The sequence below is a fragment of the Balaenoptera borealis genome (genome assembly GCF_965194805.1).
Source record: "Balaenoptera borealis genome assembly, chromosome: X".
In the NCBI taxonomy this organism is placed as follows: domain Eukaryota; kingdom Metazoa; phylum Chordata; class Mammalia; order Artiodactyla; family Balaenopteridae; genus Balaenoptera; species Balaenoptera borealis.
The window spans coordinates 112,630,295-112,642,967 of NC_138881.1; the positions used below are offsets into that span (position 1 = coordinate 112,630,295).

At 45.8% G+C, this 12,673-nt stretch overlaps 1 protein-coding gene and 1 long non-coding RNA gene across 5 annotated transcripts in view; one reads left to right on the top strand and one right to left on the bottom strand.

Moving 5' to 3' along the window:
- Positions 1–12,673, bottom strand: part of PLAC1 (placenta enriched 1) — an 84,742-nt gene that overhangs the window by 47,614 nt on the left and 24,455 nt on the right. The window lies entirely within an intron of this gene.
- On the top strand, positions 1,385–6,001 carry LOC309621056. 3 transcript variants are annotated; one of them, XR_014239744.1, is made up of 3 exons: positions 1,385–2,054; positions 3,017–3,947; positions 4,742–6,001. It is a non-coding gene; the product is annotated as an uncharacterized lncRNA (long non-coding RNA). The 3 variants fall into 3 exon arrangements; XR_014239745.1 differs by having other exon boundaries at positions 3,017–3,651; positions 3,791–6,001; XR_014239743.1 differs by having other exon boundaries at positions 3,017–6,001.

Here is a 12,673-nt window from a genome sequence, read left to right on the forward strand (position 1 = left end):
GTTTTCCTCTTAAAAGAGTAACGTAGGGAAAGAACACTATATAAAATGGGTTTCCCCAAACTAAAGAAAGTGTTGGAAAATGGCCACGTTGCTCTGTGCTGATAAGTCCATGAGATTTGTCAAATGTCAGAGTTTGGGGAGAATTTACAGCTTGTCTAGTCGAAGTCCTTCATGTTACAGATGGGGAAGCTGAAGATGAGAAAGTGGGATTAGGTACATGGGGACTGAGGGTTAGAGGGAGCTTCGAAGGTTGGGAAAGGAACAGAAATGACAGAGTTGGCCTAATTTATAATTTCCCTTCCTTTCCCTACAAGGAAATCGGAAGGAGGGATTCACCCACACCAGAGCCTCTTCTTCCTGTGCACTGCCCCAGCTCCTGGCATAACAGGGGTGCCATGCGGTGGGCTTCACGTGCAGTGAGACACAAAGCCACTGCCACATTCAGATGGCCGTGGTCCATGGCTGAACAGCAATGGCCCTATTACCTGTCTTAACACCAGACCTGCTTACAAAATGGATCCCACAGTGACAATCACAAGCGGCTTTGGGGAAAACCACTTCTGCTGAAAAAGCAGCTGATCAAAAAGTTTGGACTGATGACTGTGATCCAAGGATACCTCTCAAAGCCTATTATAATGAGAGCTCAATGGAACCATCTTACTTTTCCATATTGAATGTGCAGACATTATTGAAATATTTTTCAAGCCAAAAGGCTTGTGAAGTATTATTTTAAAATAAATTTTATGACCGTATAAAATTTCACTGATCCTGACACAGGAGTCAATGTAGAAAAACAGAAAGGACCTGAGGCTTAGTCTTTGGTTAAAGCCGCCCAGGAATTGGCCCAAGGGAATGGTATCTTAATGGCTGTTTTCAAAGAAACAGTAGATCTTCTTCCATTCCCCAGTGTTAACCCACAAGGTACTTTCCAGTCTCTTCCTCCTAAACTCAAAAAAGAAAAAAGCACCAGAGTTTAAAAATAAAAGGTACAGAATTGGAGATTTGGCCTAATTTGCCTGCTACCGAGTTTTACATACAATAAAACCTTATGAAGTGTCCTGTCTCCTAGGTGCAGCTATAGCTAGGCTGGGGACAGACGGTTAAGAGACCCACATCATGTGTTGGGGTGTAGTCTATTACAGCCTACTGACTTTCCCACATGGTAAAGTTGGCCGCACACAACTTTACCTTATGAATAACCAAACGAACTCCCCTTCATTTTATAGGGTGGCTAAAGCCCGATTACCTTTCACCATCAGCCAACCTCTTAATTCCTCCCAGGTTGCAGCTGGGCTCCAGGAACATGGAGGAAGTTTGGTGTGGGAGGGAAGACAGAGGTTGGGAGAGGGACAGGGGCACATACGTATGCGTGCATGGTACACACAGTCACTTCTGAAGATTTCTAATAGGTAGTCAGTACTTCTAAGCTAGAAAAAAAAAAAAACCCAGCCTTTGTAGTGTTAGGGGATGACATTTCATTACAAAAATCAATGATTTGGTCATTACCACTTCATGGTTGCTGGCAGCCATCCTCCTCTGCTTTCTAACAATTTCCATTTTAGGCACTGACAGGCCCTTCAAAGTGATTCAGCCAAATATCCACCCAAAGTTGCGTATTTGGCAGTTTCATACTTGAGAAATCTGGGGCCTCTGGGCAAAAATGTCAGAAAGGGCTCCCTCCTTCTTTGTCAGTTGCGAAACAAACAGATCACCATAAACAGTCACCGGGGGCTCCTTGGGCAGCCGCGCCGAAGGGAGGGGGAGGAGCGGAAGTTGTTGGCAGGGGCTGCTTCCCCGGCTCTCGCTCCCCGTGGCTGCTCGCACTTTTCCTGAAGGCCAGAGCTGCCTCCGTCGTTAACCCCCAGCAAGGTGAGGCACAGCTCTCTGGCAAGCAGGCGTCCCCCGCTAATGGCAGGCAATGAGCAGAGACGGAACGTGATTCCGTCCCTGGGACGTGATTCTCTGAGGCTGGGAAGGCTAGGAATCCTTTGGAAGCTCACTGTCTGGACCTCCAAGCAGGCTGTCACCATGGATCCTCGCTGGGCGACTTCCAGGTTGGTCTTTGCAACCCACCTGGGCCCCGGAGCCACCACAAGGCTTAGAGCACTTCGGTTTGCCCAGTGGGGGGCATCTCCCAGGTAGCCTCCTGCCTGCCCAGCGGCTCTAAGAATCTGATTCCCCAAAGTCCTTTCACATGTCTCCCTCGGCCTTAAAGGCTGTCCCCCGGCTCTTTAAGTGACTGCCCACCCCCCCCCCCCACAACTCAGGACTCACTCTAAATGTTAGGCTACCTTGGCGAGGCCGTCCTGACTCCTCAGCCTGGGCCCCCACTGAATTTTCTCTTTCCCAGAACCTATTTTTCTCCTGCTCAAAGAACTCATTACCATTCATAACCATGTCTTTGTGTGTTGGCTTGCTTATTACTCATCTCTCCTCTGACACAGTAAGCTCCATGAAGGCAGGGGCCACCTTTATTTTGTTCAACAATGTACTCCCAAATGCCTATCATAGTGCCTGGCACATAGTAGATGCTCAATAAATATTTCTTGAGTGGATGAATAAAATGCTGGTATTCTGCTTACTAGTCCATTCTGTGGAAATTTAAAAAGCACTCCTATTGTCTCCATGCATAGGTCTCTCCCTAAAAGCTTCTTGCATTTGACTGTTGCAGCTTGTGTATCTGGGGGGAGAGAGCTAGCTAGCACCCAGCTACTTCCTTTCCCTGTCCACTTCCTCCTTCTTCATTGGGCCATGGTGCCCACGATCAGGCAGCTTTTTGGTTAGTGCTGGGGATTTGCCAAAAGGAACTGACTTTAATAGCAGTGTATCAAAATGTTACCTGGGGGGCCAGACTATGATGATACTTGATAATAATCCTCGAGTTCACCTTCCCTTCCCTTTGGGTGCTACTTTTAAGAAGTTATTTAGATTCCCTGTCTGAAAACAATGGCCAATATTCTCGAAGCTACAAATAAAGTCAAGTTGCTATGATGTCTGAAAACTTCTCTCCTTTCAGTTTGCCAGCCTTCCTTCTGGGAGCCTCTTGCAAGGCTGTCTGCTCTATTAAATAAATGGCCACAGCCATCCTGTTCCACACGCCGGCTTAGTTCCTCTTCCTTTGAAATTAAGTAATGAAGAGAGATGAGTTACCAGATCTCCAACATTTGAAAATGGTTCCCAAAGGGTTACCATGCCTTCTGTTCCCTTTCTTCCTGTCACTAGCTGCGACAACACGGGCGTTCATGTAGTTTAGAAAGGTATGGAAGGCCCTGTGCTCTTTGATTATACTATTGAATGGCAACCAATCCATTTATTTCTGCTATATCATTCCCTAACACTACCAAGGAAGGTTTTCCCTCATCCCTAGTTTAAAATATTAATCATCTCAACTCTGAAAATCTTTTCAAAAAAGTCTATCACCATTTCAAATGTGCTTTTTTTGGCCTGGAAATTCTATCGCTTGGAATTGATCCCGCATATGTACCAGGATGCAAAGATGTATGTACATCCAGAGTGTTCACCGAAACTGTTTGTAATAGTGGTGCTCCCACAAAATGGAACCCTGAGCAGTCACAAAAAGGGCACGACAGATCTACATGTATGGTCACAGAAAGATCTCCATGATGTCCTAAAGGAAACAAGCAAAGTTCGGTACAGTCGGATCCCATATGTCTTTAGAGTCTGTCCCTCCTCCTCCCAGTGATTTCACTGAGCCCTTCCTTGCTTTTCCTCCCCTTTCATTGGTTCAGCCTTCTAACTGGTTCCCTAATCCCAGGGTTTCTCTTTCCAGTTCATCTTTCCCACCAACTGGAATGAACATTCTAGAACATCATTTCTGTCAGATCTCTACTGCCAGAGGGAGAGTCCCAAGCAACCAAGCCATCGCAATGACAGAGGCAGGGTGGTGGAGTGTTTCCATGCTCTGGAATGGAGACCTGGATTTGAAGGTAGGTTCCACCACTGACTAGCTGTGTGACTTAGGGCAAATGAATTAACCTCTCTGAGTCTCAGCTTCCTCATCCGAAAAGTAGTCACAGGGTGGTTGTGAGGAAGAAATGAGAAAAGCATGTGAAGAGCTCAGCATGGTGCCTGGCACATAGTAAGCACTCAATAAATGGTAGTGTTATTATTATTATTAAACCAGGAATTGGTTTATTTGAAGTTCTTTGAGAAATGCTTTGTAACTTTATAACACCTTTTGGGTGAAGAAGGTTTGTACATTTCCTTCACTTTTACTGGGTATCTAGTACCCATTGTGTACAGTAAGGCTGCCTTTGTTTGTCTATTTTTCCTGGTATGCACTACGAAAGCTGCCTCTCTTGTACTCCAGAATCTGGAGGACGTGTCTAAGTCCCTTGGATCCATGGCCTTCTGGAGTTTCTCTATAAACTTTGATCATATGACATCCTGTCTATGCCTTCATCTTCCCCGACTATTTTGCTCTAATCTTTCCTGCCTGCCCATGTAGGGCAGCCTCCCAGTGACTTCGGCCTTTTCCTGGCTTCATTAAGTCTTTCTTTATGGCTGCCTGTTTTGTGTTTCTCTTCTTTGGGATCAGGTGACTATTTTACTCCACTAATTCTTTAAAACCAAAGGGGCTGTTAGCTGGTGCTGTGGAATGAAAGGGCATGTCAGTTCTGTTGTTGTTTTTTTTTTTTCTGGTAGAATCCTAATTTTATGCCATTATTGTGAAAAGGCAATCATGTTTTTATATTCCATTTTGAATTCCTTCTCTTTCAAGTGGGCTCCCAGAGCGGAGTCACGTCTCAGCTCTGCCTGGGGGCCAATTCACTGTGTGACCTTGGGCGCATCAAAGAGACTCCTGTACCTGTCTCCTTGCCAGCAAGATGAGGGTGTTGGGTCCGGGTTCCTAGCGTGTCTGCCAGCTCGGATGTTAAGTTCTTCTATGGTGTGGATGGGGTCCCGGAGGCAGTGACTACGGCTGAAGTTCTCTCATTATCCCCATGCCAGCGACTGGGACAGTTTCGTATATTTCTAAGCGCCCATCTTTCGAAAATTCTTCTATTGTATATGAAACGTCAAAAAAATTGGTTTTTCCTTTTCTCTGGGGCTCACCCCAGCAGCAAGCCGTAAGCCCCACTTACGCTGATAAGAACCGAACACGCTGACCTCTGGTCAGATCTGATGGCAAAGGACGTTTCTCTCATCACCACCTCTGTTCCCAGGATCGCCATCCTCCCACGCTTACATCCCTTGATACCTTCCAGGCAAATGCTGAATGGTTGATTATTTGCCCAGATGATTTTAGCATGCCCTCACTTGGATTTTGCCTCCAAAGTCTTTTTATTGAGAATTTTAATATTAAACATACACTAAGTCTCAAGCTTGATTTTAACTGATCCCACATGAAGGAATGATTTTCAACTCATAACACATGAGGAACATCTGTTCTGCTTATTTGAATTCAGGCAGTACCGTTATTATTATTATAGAAGCTGACTGTCAAGTATCAATATTTGTCTCTTTTAGTTCCATTGGACTTTCCGGAGTGCCACTCCCATTGGTGGAGCTTTGAAACATACATCCTGGAGTCTAGAAAACAGTGGGACAACGCCCATTTTCCTTTCCCTTTTCCCCAACTTTGGCTGCCAAACTTGGGTCAGGCCCTGGCTATCTCTTGCATACATGGTTGGGCGTGAGAGTCCCTGTCAGATGCAGCCAGAGTCATGTTCAAAAGTCCAGACATCAGGTGCACAGCCTTCAAGGCTGCCCCACGAAGGCCACCCCAGACCTTTGTTTGAAACAATCAGATCTTCAGTCCCCAGGGGGAATTTGGCTGAGCTGAGTTACACCTCTCTGGAGCCTCTAGATGGGCCATGAAGGAGAAAGTCTTCAGAAAAAAACCTTTGGAAAAGGTTCTCATCTTTGATGTTAGGACGCTCTGGTGTCTGACAATCAGTTAGTATTTGTTTCTAATAATCAAATACCAAAGCGTGTGTATGATTTACTTAAGAAAATAAACTCAAGCAGATTCAAGGGGTTCTTTATAAATAACTGTCAGTAATATTCCCATATGCTCTCATGAGTAGGAGGGAAAGGAGTGGGGTTATAGTCAGTGCTCTGGGAACTAAAGAAAACTCTGGGTATGCCCAAGGGCATGTGAACACTAAGGGCACTCATGCCAGGCTCCTATCCCTGGCAGCACGGGGGGTATTTTAACAAGGGCCTCATGAGATTATTCCCCTGCCTATGGGGTCTTAGAGGCAGGCAAGATGGGGCAGGCAGCACCTACCACAAAGGCAGTAGGTTGACTCTAACTAAGCAGATTGGCTCAAAGTCAGGCTAAATATGTGATAAATAAGGGGAGGGCTTAAGTTGGAATCTTAACTACTAGTGTGACCTTGCCTAAGTCACTCAATTTCTCCGAGCCCCAGACTACTCACCTTTAAAATGGGACATTACTATTACCTGCTCGAGAGAGTTGTGAGGATTAAACGGGACGGTGTAAATAAATCACCCAGCACGTGTCTTGGGTGAGCTAAGTACTGCATGCCAAAAACAGAGCAGCTGCTGCTACCTGGCGTGCATCTGAGGCCGAAGCCTCATGCCTATTACAACAACTAGCACGTGTAGGTACTAAAAAAAAGTGCTGGCTTGACCAAAAAAGGCCACGTATTGTCTGAGTCCACTTATATGAAATATCCAGATTACGTAAATCCCTAGAGACGGAAAGTAGATTAGCGGTTTCCAGGAACTGGTGATCGGGGGATGGGGAATGACTGCTTAATAGGTATGGGGTCTCCTTTGTGGGTAATGAAAATGTTCCAGAACTAGACAGAGGTGATGATTGCACAACGTCGTGAACGTACTCAATGCCACTGACTCGTGCACTTTAAAATGGTTAAAATGGTTAAGTTTTGTGTTATTTGTATTTTACCACAAAAAATTCGCTGGCTTGGATTTAGCACTTTCTTCTCTTTTGTGGGTCTCTAATTCGCAGACAGCCCTGAGACAGTGCACACATACGGAGGCTGATGATCGCTATCTGCTTCCACCCCAGGGCGGGCTGGAGGCACTGGCTATGAGGCATGCCCGCTCTAGGCCGACGCCCCGCAAAACACCTGGGCCCTCGCACTCATGTCATGCGAGCTGGTTGGTGGCTCTCTTGGCCTTGCCCCTGACCTGAGCCCGTGTAGGAGGAGTGAGAACAGTAGGAAGGGTGCCAGCAAGAACCAGGTGATTAGGCTGAGGCCCAGCAGAAATAGTGGTGTCCAGCTCCAAGCCTACTGTTTCTCAGTCCCGGTGGGAGCCACTGACAGCCCTGCTCTCGGGAAAGGCCACTGTCCACGCTGCTGCAGGGAGCCCAATGGGGCTCATGTGATTATTAAACCCGTGCTGTACCCTCCTTCCTTGAGCAATCACCCAACACTCCAAATGCCTAGATCCTTGAGCTACTACCAGGAATGTCCCTGGAGTGAATTCATTTTGGGGGCATTGAGGGACGGGTTCCAATCTGGGGTCTAGAGGGTGACCGGTTGCATTTGAGATTTGTTACCCAATAAAAATCTCTGCTAAGGCCCAGGACTGAAATAACTCAGCTGGGTTCTGGACTCAGCAGGGATCATTCATTAGCTAACACTTCTCATCTGTGATAGTTTCAGACAGGTTTTTTCATGCCCCCCGAAATGGGCTTCAATGTTGCAGCTGGCAGACAGCTGTGGCCTCACAGTGTTTACATTACCCAGACTAATGCAGTCTGTGCAGGAGACACAGAATGAATCTGATTTAGCTTTTGGAAAATGGGATTTCGAAAAGTTCCGTGGTTTTTCTCTCGCCCCTCCCTTCCCGAACTGCAGAAAGACTGAGGTGGAACGAAACAGGCACGGCTAGGAAAGGAGGACTCCTGTTTCTCAGGCTGATGCTTTTCTTTGTTTGGGACTTCTTTATTTGACACCTCCAGGTGGCGGGTGCTGAGCTGAGACCATGGGATTAAGATGACCAAACGTCAGGTCATCACTCTGCAGCCTGGTCTTACTGGGCCAGCACGAGCTCTAGATGTGAAAAGAACTGAAGGGCCAGGGTCCCCATACAGAGCTGGGTCCATGACCAATTGCCCACAAAATGGAAGCAGGGGCTGGTTAATCCTACTAGGGTCTGTAGGACCTACCACACCACTTCCTGAGGAACCTACTCAAGTTCAACAGTCATTTTGTTTTACTTCCTCAAGTCATTGTTAAATAAGTTTCCCAAATCGTGTGCATTCTTTCTTCAAAATGCATCTGACATCCTCCCTTCTCCTCAGTCACCATTGCTACTGCTTGGGGTCAGGGCCATATTTCCTCATATCTGTATGAGGGCAACATCTTTCTAAACTGATCTCCTCTCCCCGGGCTTCTCTTCCTGATGGCTCTTCCAAATATCTAACCTTGTATCCCATCACATACCATCCTGTCCCAACTCATCCCATCAAGAAACATTTCCTGAGTGCCGGCCACGGGTTAAACCCTTTGCTATGCATTAGAGATATACACATCAACCAGATATATAAACTCTTCCCACAAGAAAATCAGTTTGAAGGGGAGAACTCCAAGGGAGCAGAGAATTACAGGAAAGTGTGAAAAGTGTTATGACAGGGCCCAGGGGATTGTGGGAGCCCAGAGGAGCACACCGAACCCAGTGTTGAGGGGAGGGTGAAGAGAAGCTTCCCCTGACCTGGTTTTCATCTGGCTGCTCACCTCCTCAAAACCCTACATTGCTTTCATAATCTGTCTCCAACTTTCTTTTTTCAATCAAATATCCCATGACTCTCTTAAAAGAAATCTCTATTCCAGAAAGACTGGTCCTCTTGCCTGTTATTCAACATATATAAACTCCGCTACCTCTTCAACTTTGCCCTTGCCCTTGGCCATTATCTGTCTTATTTGGGGCTGGATGGCTCCTGTTGGACAGGCAACACGTCTTCCCCCTCTCCTCCAGCACCAGCACAGTGCCTGGCACACAGTGTCTGACGACTGATGACCTACTCAGCACGTTTTCTTTTCACTATGGTACTGATCTGACTCACACAAGCAGGATAAATGATTTCGCCTCTATAAAACAGGGCTATCAGAAAAATCTGCGAATGCAGATGAAGGGGTTTGGAAAACTACTGATAAGTTTAGGTCACACTGTCCCCAGCTTTGTCTTGACCTCCTGGAAAGAGGATGTTGTCGATAATCAAGTGGAGATTAGCAGTTTCAAGAGCTTCAGTAGGCGTAGAGTTGGATATATTTTCCAATTCCGATTTAAATATTTAGCCTGATTTGTTTTGGGCTTTATTTTGTTTTGTTTTGTTTTGTTTTGGTCCCGGGCCTGTTGGTTAGGGCTAATTTGTACAGCTGCTTTTTCGTTTGGTTTCTTCCAAGAAAGCGAGAGGAAATAAGGTTGCCAGAAAATTTGCAGTTACCAAGGTTTTCCTAAGATGAATATTATTTTTCTCTTCTAATACTGCCAAATACAGTATAAAGAGAAGCATGTGATTATTCCACAAATTTAGTTGCACCAGGGGTCAGATCCTGTGCTCTATCCACATCCTGATGTTGAGAGACCTATACTGCACATTTCCTGACTGGCTCTTTGGTCAACCGTATTTCCATAGTTGTACCATATTTCCAAACTTGTAAATTCACCCTGATTCTGAGCTCGGATTCTCAGACTTGACTCCTCTTGGATTTCAGCAGGAAGGGCCAAAGGGGCTGCTTTGGGTAGGGCAGGGGCAAGAGAGGCAATGGAGAAGCTGGGGCCATGGAGAAAGAACACTGGAGAGGGAGTGAGGAGTGTCGAGCTCTGGTTCCTGCTCTGCCACTGACTAAATGTGTGGGCTGGGAAGTCACTTCCCCTTTCTGAGCATCTCCACAGGGAGGGCTGGAGAGGATAAGCTCCAAGTCCTTTCCTGTCCAATAATTTTGGACCCTGTGACTTTGTGATAGATGGTTCTATAAAGGCTAATAAGAAAATGTCTAGGCCTTGTGGGTGTTAACAAGGCTTCTCCGCCTTGGTCTGCCCTTAGGAGACATTTGCCCAAGCTGGTGCTTGGGCAACCTGAGAAGACTGAGAAGAATGGCCTGGAAGAGGGCACCCATGTTCTTACTAAAGGAACACCAAGTCTGGCCTGGATAGCTGGTACTGAGTCCCACTTAGGCCTGGAGGCTACTTTTTAAAACAGCTTTATTGAGATATGATTCACATATCATACAATTTATCCATTTAAAATGTATAGTTCAGTGGTTTTTAGTATAGTCACAGAATTGTTCAACTGTAACTACAGTCACTTTTAGAACATTTTCAAAAGCCCCTGATGAAAGAAACCCTGTCCCTTTAGCTGTCACTCTCCATCCCAAACTCCCTACCCTTCCCAGTCCTAGGCAACCACTAATGTTTATGTTTCTATGGATTAGCCTGTTCTGGATATTTCATAGACATGGAAACATATGATGCAGTCTTTTGTGTCTGGCTTCTTTCACTTAGCAGAATGTCTTCAAGGTTCATCCGTGTTGTAGCATGTGTCAGTCCTTCATGAGTTTTATGGCTGAATAATATTCCATTGGAAGGATATACCACATTTTGTTTATCCATTCATCAGTTGATGGACATTTGAGTGCTTTCCACTTCTTCGTTATTATGCAAAGTGCTGCTATGAACCTTCATGCACACGTTTTTGTGTGGACATTTGTTTTCAACTCTCTTGGGTATGTACTTAGGAGTAGAACTCTTGGGTCATATGGTGACTCTGTGTTTAATTGCTTGAGAACTTCTGGACCATTTTGCAAAGTGGCTGCACCATTTTACTATCCCACCAGCAGTGTATGAGGGCTCCAATTTCTGGAGGCTACTTGTTAATCCTGTCCCATTGGTAGAGAATACTTTCCAAGATTGACAGCTTGGAGAAGCCATCTCCCTGGAATAGTTTGACCATGTAATGTTAAGCTTTCAAGGGGACAATTTTTATAAGCAAGTCACCTCCATTTTGTTATATGGCGGTTGGATCCTGGGAGAAGATGACTTGGGGAAAGCCACTGTTGGCCTTTGAAATCTACAGTAATTCAGTGGAAACATTTCCAAGATATCTGATAGAATGACTTGTAATAAGACGCCATGGGTTTGTAGTGGGCTTATATCAGTTTTAACCCTTTTAAGGTTACTTTCTGTCAGCATTTGATCATTTCTGGGGTAGAGGGAGTTGAGAGAGTTTTGGTATATCTGCCTACTCAGTTTCAGTGTCAACGTGTCCTGCCTGGGAATTGGGGCAGGAACAAAATAAGTCAGAAAGAAACCCAGTGCTTTAGGTGGGATGAAGGGATGAAGATATGTACTGGTGTGCTCAGGATGGTGCCAGTTTACACCTGCTATCCCAGTATTATTAATAACACTGTGCTTCACCCTCAAAAGTGTCCCAGTTTGGACAATATATATGTCACCTCAGTTTTAGACTGCAAACATGTAATGCCCAGAATCACACTCAGAGCTATAAAGGCTACAGAGTTTCACATCCTGATGAGCTTATATCTCACTGTGATAAAGAAAGGATGTCTCAAACTTGCTGAGACAGAGTGAGCAAAGACTGTACACAATGGAAAACAAATGCTGATGAGATTCAAAGTGTAGGAAAGTGCGTTTTGGAGGAGGGGTGGGATATAGTGTGGGGATGGAAGTTAACACAGCGGACGTTTCCATGAATGAGGTGAAGCTTAAGGAGAACCTTGAATGAGGTATAGGATTTGAGCACTCCAGGTTCCCTGACAGACCAAGGTCCTGAATAGCCTTCATCCTTGTTCTAATTAAAAGGCACCGTGCTCCCTTGCGCTTGGGCAGACAATTCACATGACCTCCCAGCTCATTTGGCAGCACTTGGGAGAAATCTGGCCTTGCAATCAGACTAAATGATGTGTTACCCTACACTTAATCTCCACCATCCATCAAAATCCAGAGGCCTTGGCCTCAGCCCTCGACAAGAGGCCCACAGTACCTGGGTAGGATTTCATCCAGGGAATGAATGCAAAGCCCCTAATTCTCCATCCATCTCAGCCCTCTGTAAACAGTTAAAGACTGCAGCCAACAGCAGAAGAACTGCCAACCCAAATGAAAGCAGTGAGTCAGCAAAATAAAGACAGATGGCAATGGATTAACTGTAGCATAGGCAGCAAGAAGCAGACCCCTCTTAGTTCTGCCTGGATAGCCTCCCCTCAATTTCGGGCGACCTAGTGCTCACACAGAGTCCCTCATGACTTATGCTGGGGGGTGAGAGAAAGCATTTGCTGCACACACGGTGCACGTAGCCGTAGCAGTCTAGGCGAATGCTGTTTCAATCCACCGTCTCCAGGTGGTCCAGGCATGGGGAGGGGGACAGAGAGGACGGGGCAGATGGGAAGAAGACATTGATTAGGCTCTCCCTCAAGCTCTTCCACCTCCCTTGTCACAGGGCCATTTCCTTAGCTGGCCTCATTTTCAAGTGTTCCACTCTGTTGCCCCTTAACCATACTTCCTGCACCACATATTCCAGTTTGTGGCAACACCATCATCATCACCATAACTGGCCCTGGTCTTGCCCATCAGCTTAGTCAAGCTCAAAGTTTGGAGATGATAAAAGGTTGAAATTATGTCTAAAAATAATGTTTGCGATTGTATGTGAATTTCTCTTGTCCATGTATATGACGATGAACCCCTAGCACTGTGC